Here is a 12,227-nt window from a genome sequence, read left to right on the forward strand (position 1 = left end):
ACAATTCCAGATGAAGCAACTGGTATTGCAATGTCATTGTTTGCTCGTATTTTGGAAAGCAAGAGCGATATGAGAAATGTTTTGCCAGTTCGGACTGGGGCATCCAAAAAAAGATACCACTTTGTCCCGTTGATACTGCCATGATAATGCGTTCGTAAACATATGCTTGTTCATCAGTCAACATTGATACGTTGTGAGAAACGATATCCAACATGACTGCAATATTATGCTGCAGTTCACGACTTATTTCAGTGTCCATCAAATTAAATGCACTTCGATTCGGCGAACCTAAAACATAACAATAACTTAGCGGTAAATTTTTAATTACCATGCAACGATCCTCGATACTAATCATAGCTTGTCGGACTAAATTCAGCGACATTAATGTTTGAACACACGTTTTGTTCTATCATGACTATGCGCCGCATTTTGTCCTGGTAACAGTAAAACTTACGCCACGTTGGATTGCATGTAAACGTGACGAATAAGCATGCTCGTCCCTACTCGCGAGTTCATAGCCTCGCTGTAGTAACTATACTGAAATTCGTTTTCACAACACTGGTAAATGAGAAGGTTTTCTCACTGCTCTAAGCAACAATAATTTGAACACATATTCTACTTACACCAATAAACAACATTAGTTATTATTACCAAAAATTAACAAAGATTTTATTATCGTCACTTATATGAAACGACTTGTTTGAATTAAATTCACCACTTTTGTATTAAACTCACCACCACAGTATGTCAAAAGGCATGTTGCTGTGTCCGTTTATACTTGTTGTAGTTCACTTTATGTGTCATTGCTGAATGTAAACAAAACAAACAAACCAATGTATAACGATAGAAAATTGTAATTAATTAAAAAAGTATAAAATTTACAGATATGAGACATAGTTAAAAACCTATTCTCATACCTAAGGAACGTGTGTGCAAAGTTTGAGTTTAAATGGTTCAGTCGTTTAGGAGGAGTTTGAACACTAACACCGTGACACAAGAATTTTATAGATATAGATAAATAAATAAAAAACAAGTCAAAGCACCTTCCCAGTCGGTATATGCAATACATTACATATTCCAGCCAGCACCACGAGGAGGTTGGGATAGGGTTTTGCTGGCCAGCTGAAAAGAAAGGAAAATTAATGCCCTACCTCCTTCTCCTTTAAGCCCTATACTCCTATCAGCCATCTAAAATTCTCCTAAATACTGAGCTGCTATCAAATCTCCTAATCAAAAATTCAGCCAAATGCGCGTCGACGCGCGGGGTCCTATTATGACCCTTAAAAATTTCCCACAAACCTTTTATGGTTTGGGTATGAACCAATGGATCCCTAGGGTCCACGAAATTTTCGCTGTGATTGACAGTACGGTGAGTATAACCAACTCTGTCTAAGCGACTGTACCCCCGCCAATGATCGGTTATTATCGTGGTCCCTCGACGGACGTTGCTGGTGATGCAATCCTTGAGGGATTCCATATTCCTGCGTTCTACCCAGCGCAAAAAGATCTCCTGACTACTCCTACACACTCCACCTACCAACCACTGCGTGTTTCCTGCGCTAACCCTGCCTCTATTGTACTTTCTCCTAACTAGTGATGTCTCATCTACCTCCACTGTGCATCCCTCACCTCCTATCAGTGGCCTATCCTCACAGGTCCAATCTAAAAGAAATTCCCTAAGCTGGTTGTTGACCTTTATAGCAAACCCTTTCGATACCTCTCCTTCCCTAATTTGCCTGACTACACTGCTTCCCTGCGACCATTCGTAAATTACTATCATGAAATCTAGCAAACTAACACTACTCCCTGCAAAAAACGATCCTAATCTAACACTTACCTTTGCACTCCGATGTTCGGCAGCGGTATTCCCATCCATCCCGTGTATGTTGCTCGTTTGATCCAGGGGCATCTCGGCGTGACATCCTGGACAAATTTTGTTCTAATCTGTATGTATCTAATTGCCTCCAGGTGGTTACTAAAAAGAAAGCAGAGATTTGTTAGCGGTGTGGTTCGTTCCATGATCGATACTTATCTGAAGCTAAACATCGAACACTCCAAACTCACTCCGTTTATGATTTTGCATTACTTTCCATTCTTGTCATTCCGACCGAAAATTCTATCCGTTTCACTATTACTGTACCGATAAAACAGTTTGGCCAAACCAGACGCGCAGAAGTAACGAGTGTGAGTGGGTACACCTTTACCAGCTTGCGCTGATATTAGTAGATCAACGGCCTTGTTGCGAAAAAAAGACGACGACACTACTGCTGTCTTGCTCTAAGGGCTAGCGCAACATTTAACCCTAATATCTACAACCAAAAACCTACCCCGGTGAATATTTCCACCACACCCGGATACCCAAGCGCCACAAGCTTCGGGTCGAGGTAGGGAATTCAATGGGCAAGAGCGAGATGGTGATAGCCTTGTCTCTTTTACACCAACGCAGAAATTCCCCCGTCCCGCCACCGCCAGAAATCTCTCCTTACCGCGCACATCTATTGCCGAGGCAGCCGATCCGAACTGAAAAAATCGCGGTTTGTGATTGGCTAGCCGAACCCTCATGTGTGAAGTCATCAAAGTGCGCATGCGCATTGCAATACGATACGAAGTTTAAATGCCCTGCGCGATCGGGTCTTCGAAGACCCAGCGCGAGCGATCGAAAACCCAGCGCGAGCAATCGAAAACCCAGCACGAGCGATTGAATATCCAGCGCGAGCCGACCGCTAAATGAAGAGCAAAAACCGAAACGCGTTGGCCATACGAATTCGCTCCGCGAGAGGTTTAAATGGCTAGAGCGGGTTGAGCGTGTTACGATGCATTCCCATACAGTCCATACAAACGGCTACGCAGTAGATACATATTGGCCTTTTAGCACACCGTTCTCAACAAAGAGCGACGGTCTTGCGGTAGGTGCGCAGAGACCGGAGTGGAAACAACGCAGTTCAAGTCCGAAAACAGCTCGAGACATGAGAATGTGTAGAAGGAATAGAAGAAAATAAGAGGGAGGGCCCCGAAAGGGGCCCCCATTTTTCGTTTTTGTCGTGGCAACTTCGGTTTTTATCTTCGGCTCGAGCTGGATATAATCTGACTATACTGGCGAGAATCCAGTTTTTACCCAGCGGCGTTTTACAAGGCGCAGTGATTCTAGGGTATTTCATGCATTTTGTACCGGAATCGATCGATTACGCTTATTAGTTTTAATCTTAACCCAATATTTTTTTTAAACCGCTTTTGTCAAACTAATGAGCGTTATCGATTGATTGCGGTGTGGTGGAAATGTTTCGTTCACATTTCCGGTGTATGTTTTTGGTCGTAGATATTAGGGTTAAATGTTGCGCTAGCCCTTAAAGCAGGGATGTCAAACATACGGCCCGCGGGCCACATGCGGCCCGCAAGAACATCGGATCTGGCCCGCGACCCCTTTGAAGCAATACATCAAAAGATTCGATCTTTGAATATTAGCTTTTGTATGAATAGCAAAATGTTTTTTGGTGAATTGAATAGGTACGGTCACACGAGACGAACCTTTGATGGCGAACCTTTCGCACACTATTACAAACGAATGCAAAAAAAAGGTTCGCCGAACCTTTTAGCGTTCACACGTAACGAATCTTTGATGTAGTTTCATTGATAGTTGGTAAGAATAAATCAAAGCAAGCATTGTAAACAAATGGGGAAACCAAACTGTCAAAAAGGTTCGCGGCAAAGGTTCGTGCTATCCACCAAAATCGGCGAACCTTTTCTGCTCGAAAAAGGTTCGCGAACTCTGCTCGATTCACTAACACATTCAAAAAAAGGTTCGCCGAGCGTCCAAATTCGAGCAGGTTTCGTCTCGTGTGACCGTACCTAATGAATTGCAAAAGAACTGAATGAACTTCAAATTTAAACAATTTCTGTAAGAAAGTGATATACAACTTTGATCCACATCACGCGGTTAATATATTGCATATATTGCGGTTAAAAAGAGCAAAAAAATCACATAGATGTTCGAGACAAGCGAATAAATAGTGTTATAAACAAACGTCAAAGAGCATTTTAAATAAAATAACCGATGTGGAGCAATAAGTTAGCTGTAATAATAATGCACATTTACTTATTTGATATCTTAAATTTACTAAAAATCAAAATGCACAATAGTGTTAAAGCGACCTTATCTTTTACTAAAAGTTGTAAATTTTATAAAAAGTAACATAATATTTAAAAAATTAGAAGGCGTTAAACACGATTGAATGTTTGGATCAAACCTATTTTGGGAGGAAATGCGGCCCGCGAACCTATTTTGGGAGGAAATGCGGCCCGCGAGGTGAAACAAATTTGACATCACTGCCTTAGCGCAAGACAGCAGTAGAGTCGGGGTAAAGTACAAACCGTGGACAGAGATATTTTGGTACCCGAGCTCTTACCCCTTGGGGTAAGCAGCCAAGGGGAACGAACACCATACCACCTCACTAGGGACCGGCAATAGAAGAAGCAAGCAAAGGGAATGGATCCACTCTTCCCTTCTACCTTACCTCACCCCTCACCCGCCATTTTATCGTACTTCGGGCAACTTTCCACACAAAGTACAAACCGTGGACAGAAGCTGTAACTCCGAGACGGATTGACCGGTCGTCACCAAACTTGGTACGAGTGCTTGGAAAAAATTTCAGGAAAATTCAGGAAAATTTTCGTGACCCTCCGAGGGCGGGAAGGAGGGGCCCCCATACAACGGTGTGGCCAGAAATGGCCATAACTGGATATGTATATAATCAAAACTCGATATGTAGTGCGTTTATGCCACCGGGTTGAACACCACAATGCAGGCTTCTTAGTTGATACGTATGCAGGCACGTACGCAAACGCAAAATTGTTCAAAAATACATAAGAATAGCTTTAAAGCATACCAAAAAAAAAAAAGTTTATTGTTCTTGGAGTTCTACAACATCTCATAATCACAATTACTTTGGTTTTTCCTTGTTTTTTGCCTTGAGGCAACCCAGATGCGTTAGAGACAAAGTGAGATGAGTTAGAGACAAAATGAGATGAGTTAGAGACAACCGTCAATGAGCTATTTCAATACCAGTTGCATTAGAGACAACAGTTGATGAGCTATTTCAATCATCGGTGGGTTAGAGCTGAACATAGGTGGCAAACCCTGTAAAGTCTTAGTGCGGGTCCCAGAACTCATTTGTTATTCTCAACACCAAATTGAGCATCTGGTTACCCCTTTCAATGATGCTATTTTACTGCGCGATGAAATCAAGGCGACGGTCAAGCAGTACCCCAAGATCGCGAATGACTTGGACTCATTCTAGTGGGATATTGCCGATGGAGTAAGGTAAGCTTATTGGATTGCGTGCTCTGGTCAAGGTGATTGCCTGACATTTAAAGATGCTCAACAATAACCCGTTATTGATGCACTAATGATTGATGCTATCGACGTGCTGCTGTAGTTGATCACAGTCGCTTATAGATTGGACGCCAGCGAATAATTTGATGTCGTCCGCGTACATCAAGTGCCTGCATTCCGGAATCGCTACGGTCACATCGTTAATGAACAGCAAGAAGAGTAGCGGACCGAGATTGCTGCCCTGTGGCAGGCCAGATGTACTAATCACTGAACGAGAGGTTTGTGCTTCTACCTGTATGTTATACTTCCGCTCAGAGATGTAAGATTGTAGCCATCTTATCGATGGTGGTGATATACCCAATTCAGTGAGTTTGGCGAGCAGGAAACTATGCTGTACTCTGTCAAAAGCGGCATTTATGTCGGTGTAGATCGCGTCTACCTGGTTTCCCTTGTCCAGTTGCTTTTTCGCAAAACTAACAAATTCAGCCAAGTTAGTTGTGGTGGACCGGTTCGGCACAAACCCATGTTGGTATGGGCTTATGTAGCTCATCGCTGCGGATAGTAGAGGACCGTGAATAATACGTTCAAACACTTTCGAGCATGCGCACAATGAGGTGATTCCACGATAATTTTCAGCCTGCGTTTCCCCTTCTTGTATGTTGGTATCATCCAAGATGTTTTCCAGATGCTTGGGAATTGGCCAGTTCTTAACATACTAGCGAGGATTGGAGCGAGCTCAAAGCGGCAGCGATGGAGAACAAACGCTGGGATACCATCAGGTCCCGGGTTGGTAGAAGGCTTGATGCTCGCGAGACACGACCCAACCAGGAATTTTCGTAAGATAAATGAACTGAGCGTATATGAAACTCAAACGATCCGGCCGCGCCACGCTTCGTCTGTTCAGATGTATTAGCCGTGTCCATCGGTCTAGTATCGACGAATGATCCACCAGCATCCGAAGCGCGAATCGTTTGTTTGTGTGCCAATATTCATCGCACCGATTGCAAGCTCCGTTTCTCCTTGTGGGGAATTCACTTTGCACGAAAGCAATCCAAGCACGATCATCGCAATCTATTTTTAGATACTTCATCTGGAGAGAGATGTTCATCCAGCATCGTTCCAGAGGACTCTCCTAATTTATATTTCTGTTTTAGCGCCCATCTCTTATCGATAGCCGATGGCCCTATCTGATGGCAGGATAGGATAATTGATCCATCAAGCTGGGATCAATGCGGGTTCGATACTACCCGAGAGCCATCTTTTTATTTTTTCGATAGCCGAAGCTATCTGACGAGAATTGTCGTCCTCTCGTTGGTTGTCTCGCGATATAATTCGTTGGCGAGGTATATCACGATGTTTCCAACGAGAATCGTATAAATTCCTGGTTGGGGAGAGTACCATAGACTCCGTGATCTCCGGCAATTGAAATTCGATAGCATCACGTGGAACTAGTGTTGGGTCAAGAAACACTTTTTGATGTGCCGTACTGTGGTACCACACACAATTTACTGTGCTGTGCATTTGTGGTAGCACAGTAAAGTGTCATACAGTCGTACAACGTCTCTATTTATTCAGCAAAACCGTTTCGATTCAAAATGGTCAGTGTGTGCAAAATGTTCAATTCAATAAGGGTGTGCAGAGTGTTGTAACTCTGCGCGTAAAAAAAATCACAAAAGAATGCAAAAGTATCCCAGAATAGAACAATACAAAATTAGTGCACAGTTTCTAAGGAACAACACGGATAAGGTGCATAATTTTGCTTGATATTATGCATGCTCGATAAGGGCTGTAGCTTAACCGTAATATATAATCCAAACGCGATTAGAGTCAGTGTTTAAAATGTGTTCCTTATAAAAAATCATTTGTTGTTAAAAGCTGATCTATTCGAAAATCCTGTTTTTGGAACTTTAGATTCTTTTCGTTTTTATTTCATGTATATTTGAGCCTATCGCGCTTCAATTGCAGCCTTTTTTCGTATGGTGGCAGTTTTTTAATACAAATAATAGTGTTTGGATTATGTAAATAACGATGTTCAAAATTCTAAAGACTGGACAATTTATTGCTATTCTGTGGTAGTTAAGGAATTGGTACACAAAGGAAGCAAAGAACGATTCATACAAATTATTGATATTACTGTATTATTTGGTAAATTTTTGCTGTGGTACCACAATTTTGTCTGTGCCGTGTGTGGTGCCACACTTTACTGTGCTGTGTGTGTTGGATAGCACAGTAGCACACGACCCAACACTACGTGGAACGTAAAACGTTAGTGGCGAGGGTAGTGCATGCAGTTTGCGGCACAAAGCTGTCCTCAAAGCGTGTGGCAAAAAGTTCCGCAATGTCAGCTGGAGTGGAGGCCGAGTAGTTTTTATAGGTTATTAAGCGCGGGAGTGCCTGGTTTTTGCGTTTACTGTTAACATATCCCCAAAAGGATTTAGGGCGCGAAATAAGCTGTTTGCGCACACCTACGAGATAGCCCTGGTAGCGGATGTGGTTGTATGAGCGGAAAATACCCGTCACAGACGAGAGGTATCTTCTTATTGTAGGGTTGTTATGGCGGCGATGGATTCTGGCAGCAGCAAATTTTTTTGTTTTCTATTGAGCCAGTGTAGAATCGGCCCAAAGGGGGCTACGTTTGCGTTGTGAAACAGGTACACAAGATGCGAAAGCTCCATTCATGAACTCGGTGTATAAATCAACTGCCTGATCGAGCGTATCACACGAAGAACAGCTGAAACGCTCATCAAATGCTCGAATCCGAGTCTGGAGTGCTGGGATGTTCGTTCTGGCAAAATTCGTGTGATGCGGATGGATGTTGGAGGATCGTTTCTTGGGTGCGCGAACGGCGATTTTCCATTCAAGTGGTGGATGGTACGGGTCGGTTCTCATCAACTGGTCATCGGCGTTCTTTATCTTTGAGCGTGCATGGGTGGCCGTTGCGTTGGCGAACACTAAACCAAGCTGTGTATCATAATGGTTTTTCACGTCACTAATTTGGAAAAGTCGATTGTTAGATGCAGCATCCATGAACATGAATCCATTAGTAGCGATATAATATGGCTCATAATATTCGAAGGCGGTAAACCAAGCATAATTTGCATCCAAGGCAGCACGTGGCTGGGCCCAGTTAAAAAAATCGCCCAGTACGAGAAGCAAGTCCTTCGCGTCCAGGCGATTAGTGACTTCAGAGATGCTTTCATGTACTGAAGAGATAACAGTTACATTTTGAGACAACACCGATTGCACGGATTAAGATAGCGGGTTAAGTCGTGGTCAGTTTTACCCAAACTTGCTCGATAGTAGTGGTGCTGGTCGTGATTTCGACAGGGCCCAGCGTAGCCAGGCAGGCGATAAAAACACCACCACCACGAGTGTATGCGCTGTTGTTGAGCTGAGTAGGCTCGAAGGAATGCTGCTATGGAGCCATGTCTCGGTGAAAGCGATGATATCAAACTGATCCTCCGAAAAAGCCAGTGTCAGTTCGGTTAGCTTCGTGCGCAGTCCCCGTACGTTCTGGTAATATACATTTAGTGAAGCTCGATCATCCGGCTGGGGACAGGGCGGGGTCGGGATAGTAGGAGAGGCGAGCGTTACACAAACAGACGCGGGACAGTGAGCGGATCCCCCTGACTCACAGATCTCTGAATTGGAAACGCAGGTGACAGTGATCCATTGGCTAGAATTTGGGAAGAAGCATGTTCTCCAAACTTTTTAAACAATCTTAACAAGTCTGGATTGAGCCATTAAAATCCAGTGGTCAAGTAAAGCGAGATGTCTTGACGGACATTAACATGTTTGCTACGGGATTTAAAACCCACACCTATGACGTGGTGTCACCTCGCGCTACCGCTGCGCCATGGCACTATGGAGCGAAAAGAGCAAATTGCCGCAATAAAATTCGGAATCAAATGTTTTGCAATTTTTTCATTGTAATATCGTGTAATACTATTATATTACACAAAATTATGATGTTTCTGGACAATCCCGTCAGGTGGCGCTGCAAAAACCACGTATTTTTGGAATTTTCTATGGGTGCATTATTTTTTCAATCTTTCTTTTTATATTAACTCAAAGATTTTTTTTAGTTTAATATAAAACAAACTAGATTTACTACAAACTATCATTCAAAACATTGTCATCTAGAAACGTCGCCTAACGAAGAGCTACTATCTGAATATTCTGAACTTGAACCATCATGGTTTTGGTTTTGAATTGGCAAGGGATTGTTACTATTTACGGAGCTGTAATCTACGAAAAATGTTTTTACTGCGTCTGGGTATGGGATTTTTTTTATTTTTCAACGATTTAGCCAGAGATATTGTTGAAATGTATGGATCGCATGATTGTAATGCTCTCATAAAAATGTCTTTAATATTGAATTCTCGTAACATTTTACGGGCATGTTCTCTTCTATTCTTTCTGTATATTTTATTTCTACCTTCTGCTGCTTCCTCTCCTAAGGATCCCAATGGTGCTGGGGCGTTTACAATGATTTCGCCTACATGCGCAAGAACTTTATGGACAGTACCCAACTGACGGCGACATGCAACATTGCCCCGTTTCCACAGATTCCTACCCCCGCGAGTCCAGAACTGTCAGCTTTCTCTTGCACACTTTATCTTTCCACTCGTTCTAATGATGAACCGATGTGCTAGGGGGGAAGTCACATCTGCCCTTTCACATCTTCCCTTTCAGTCTGACACATTACAATAGCGGAGCCGATCGTGTAGCATTCCCACACTGCACAGCAACCCGAATGTGTGTTGGTGCACTTTATGTCGGTCAATCATGTAGAGAATAAAAATGGTCGTCTGTATGAATGCCATCACGCACCGACTGTCAATCGCGACGCGGTGAAATTTTGAGTCTTCAAAACATCTAGCGCCAGAACAGTCGTGTTGAAAAGTGTAAAGTGTTTTTCCAAAGTTCATGGTGCCCAATGGGAAACTTAAAGGAGAAAAAGTGCATCCATCAACAAGTCCGCGACGGCGTCAGCTCATGGACGATCTGGTCCGTAAAACTGATGAGAAATTTGATCGTTTGGAAGGATCTTGGAATCGGTAAGTAAACAGTGTGATAGAGCAACATCATGACCGTTAAAACAGCGATTCGTTAATTCATTTCCTATGTTTGTTTCGTTCAACAGCAATAACACCGGAGGAAGAAGCCGCCCTTAGTGTTCCGGGAGAGGAGAGTGTAGAAGAAGAATCCGAATTTTATGAAGAATAGAAATTTCCGCGTCGACGGATTGCGCAGAACACAACACTGTTTTCTCATTTGATATCCGAAAGCATTGTATAAATGTGTGCATGCCAATATGGTGAAATAACACGCACACCTTCATAACCCCCTGTTTGACACTAACACCACCACAAAATAACCGATTGAATGTTGCACCCCACCCCCTTTTTTGGTGCAACACTTTGTCTTGTTATCCATCAAAAAAATTAACTAACAACATGCTAACAATATGTTAACAAGATAAAATCCGCCAGTTGGGTAGAAGGCATTTTGTACCAATTGTAATGATGTATGTAAAACATGTATGTATCATGGCAATATAGACTAATAGTTTTTGGATTTAAAGGCTGTGAACAGTTGATGGCTATTAAGTTATTTCGAAACCTTTCTATAAGTTCTATTTCTATTTGCAAAATGTCGCTCAATTTTTCTATGTTTGAAAAAGCCCGACGACAAATGTTTCCCGTCGTACTATTTCTACCCATTTGCTTTGGTTCATCTACTTTAACACCAAATTCCATGTTCATCTTTTCCAATAAATTTTTTTTTCGATCATTGTACATGTTTTTATAATTTTTAGTAACCTACCATTTTTTTTATCCAATTCTGAACGAAATGTGAAGCAAGCATTCGAAAAATCTCACCCAACAGTGCAGTGGAGATATTCTATAAGATAAATTCTCAGGATTTCGAATAAATCCATTTCCTAACTGCTCTACACTGTTCATTTCTGTTGGTTTTGCACCATATATACAACATGTTTGCATAGATAGAGTGTCGGTTAAATATGCCAACATTTTTCGATGAATTAAACTCGTGTAAAATGAATAGTTTACCGCCACATAACTTGTTTCATTTAGCTGAATTGTATAAGGAACTAACCTGGTTATTTGGGTTTTGATTTCGTCTAATGTTTGTATAACATTTTTTTTTTTTACTTTTTCGCAAACTCGATCACAATTGGCCTGCAAAACCTAACACTTTGGGGCATCAAGTTTATCCAGATGATATCTGAATCGTCACTGATGAACGAAAGACAGATATGCGTTAATACCGATACTAGTACATCACTGTCTGCTGCAGTATTTTCTCCGGAACCATGAAGCGGTTGATTGTAAATGCTATGTCCACTAGATCCGTCAATGCCCCACGAGCACAATAATACGACGCTTAGTGAATCACACAAAGAAGATGAAAGGTGCCGCAAGATTTCTGCTTTTTGTATTTGAATTTGATTTCTGCATTTGTATATAATCTACACGCAGTGTGATTGATGCTCACGGTTTGATGCTTACTTTACTTTCAATGAACTCTAACGCATGTTAAATATTTTCCTTGCAAGAAGCATTGTTTATCAAAACGTTTACGATATGTAAGGGTACAAACAGAACAAATGATTAGTGTAGGGTACATTATTCCGAGGAATTTAGGGTATAAAAAGATGGGTTTGTGAGCTGCAGAACAAATAAAGCGACCTGATACATTCAAAGCAAACCAAACCAAATTTCATTCTTTGCCAGTGACTTGGCTTGTCTTTCACCTTTTACGTGATGTTCAACCACTGCCCTGCTTCACATTTTTCATTGAATGAGAATCTACTACATATTTTAGCTTTTTTTTATGTATGGAGTTCTGTGTACACTAAAAACTCGACCAA

Source organism: Anopheles coustani, chromosome 2 (genome assembly GCF_943734705.1).
Source record: "Anopheles coustani chromosome 2, idAnoCousDA_361_x.2, whole genome shotgun sequence".
Lineage (NCBI taxonomy): Eukaryota > Metazoa > Arthropoda > Insecta > Diptera > Culicidae > Anopheles > Anopheles coustani.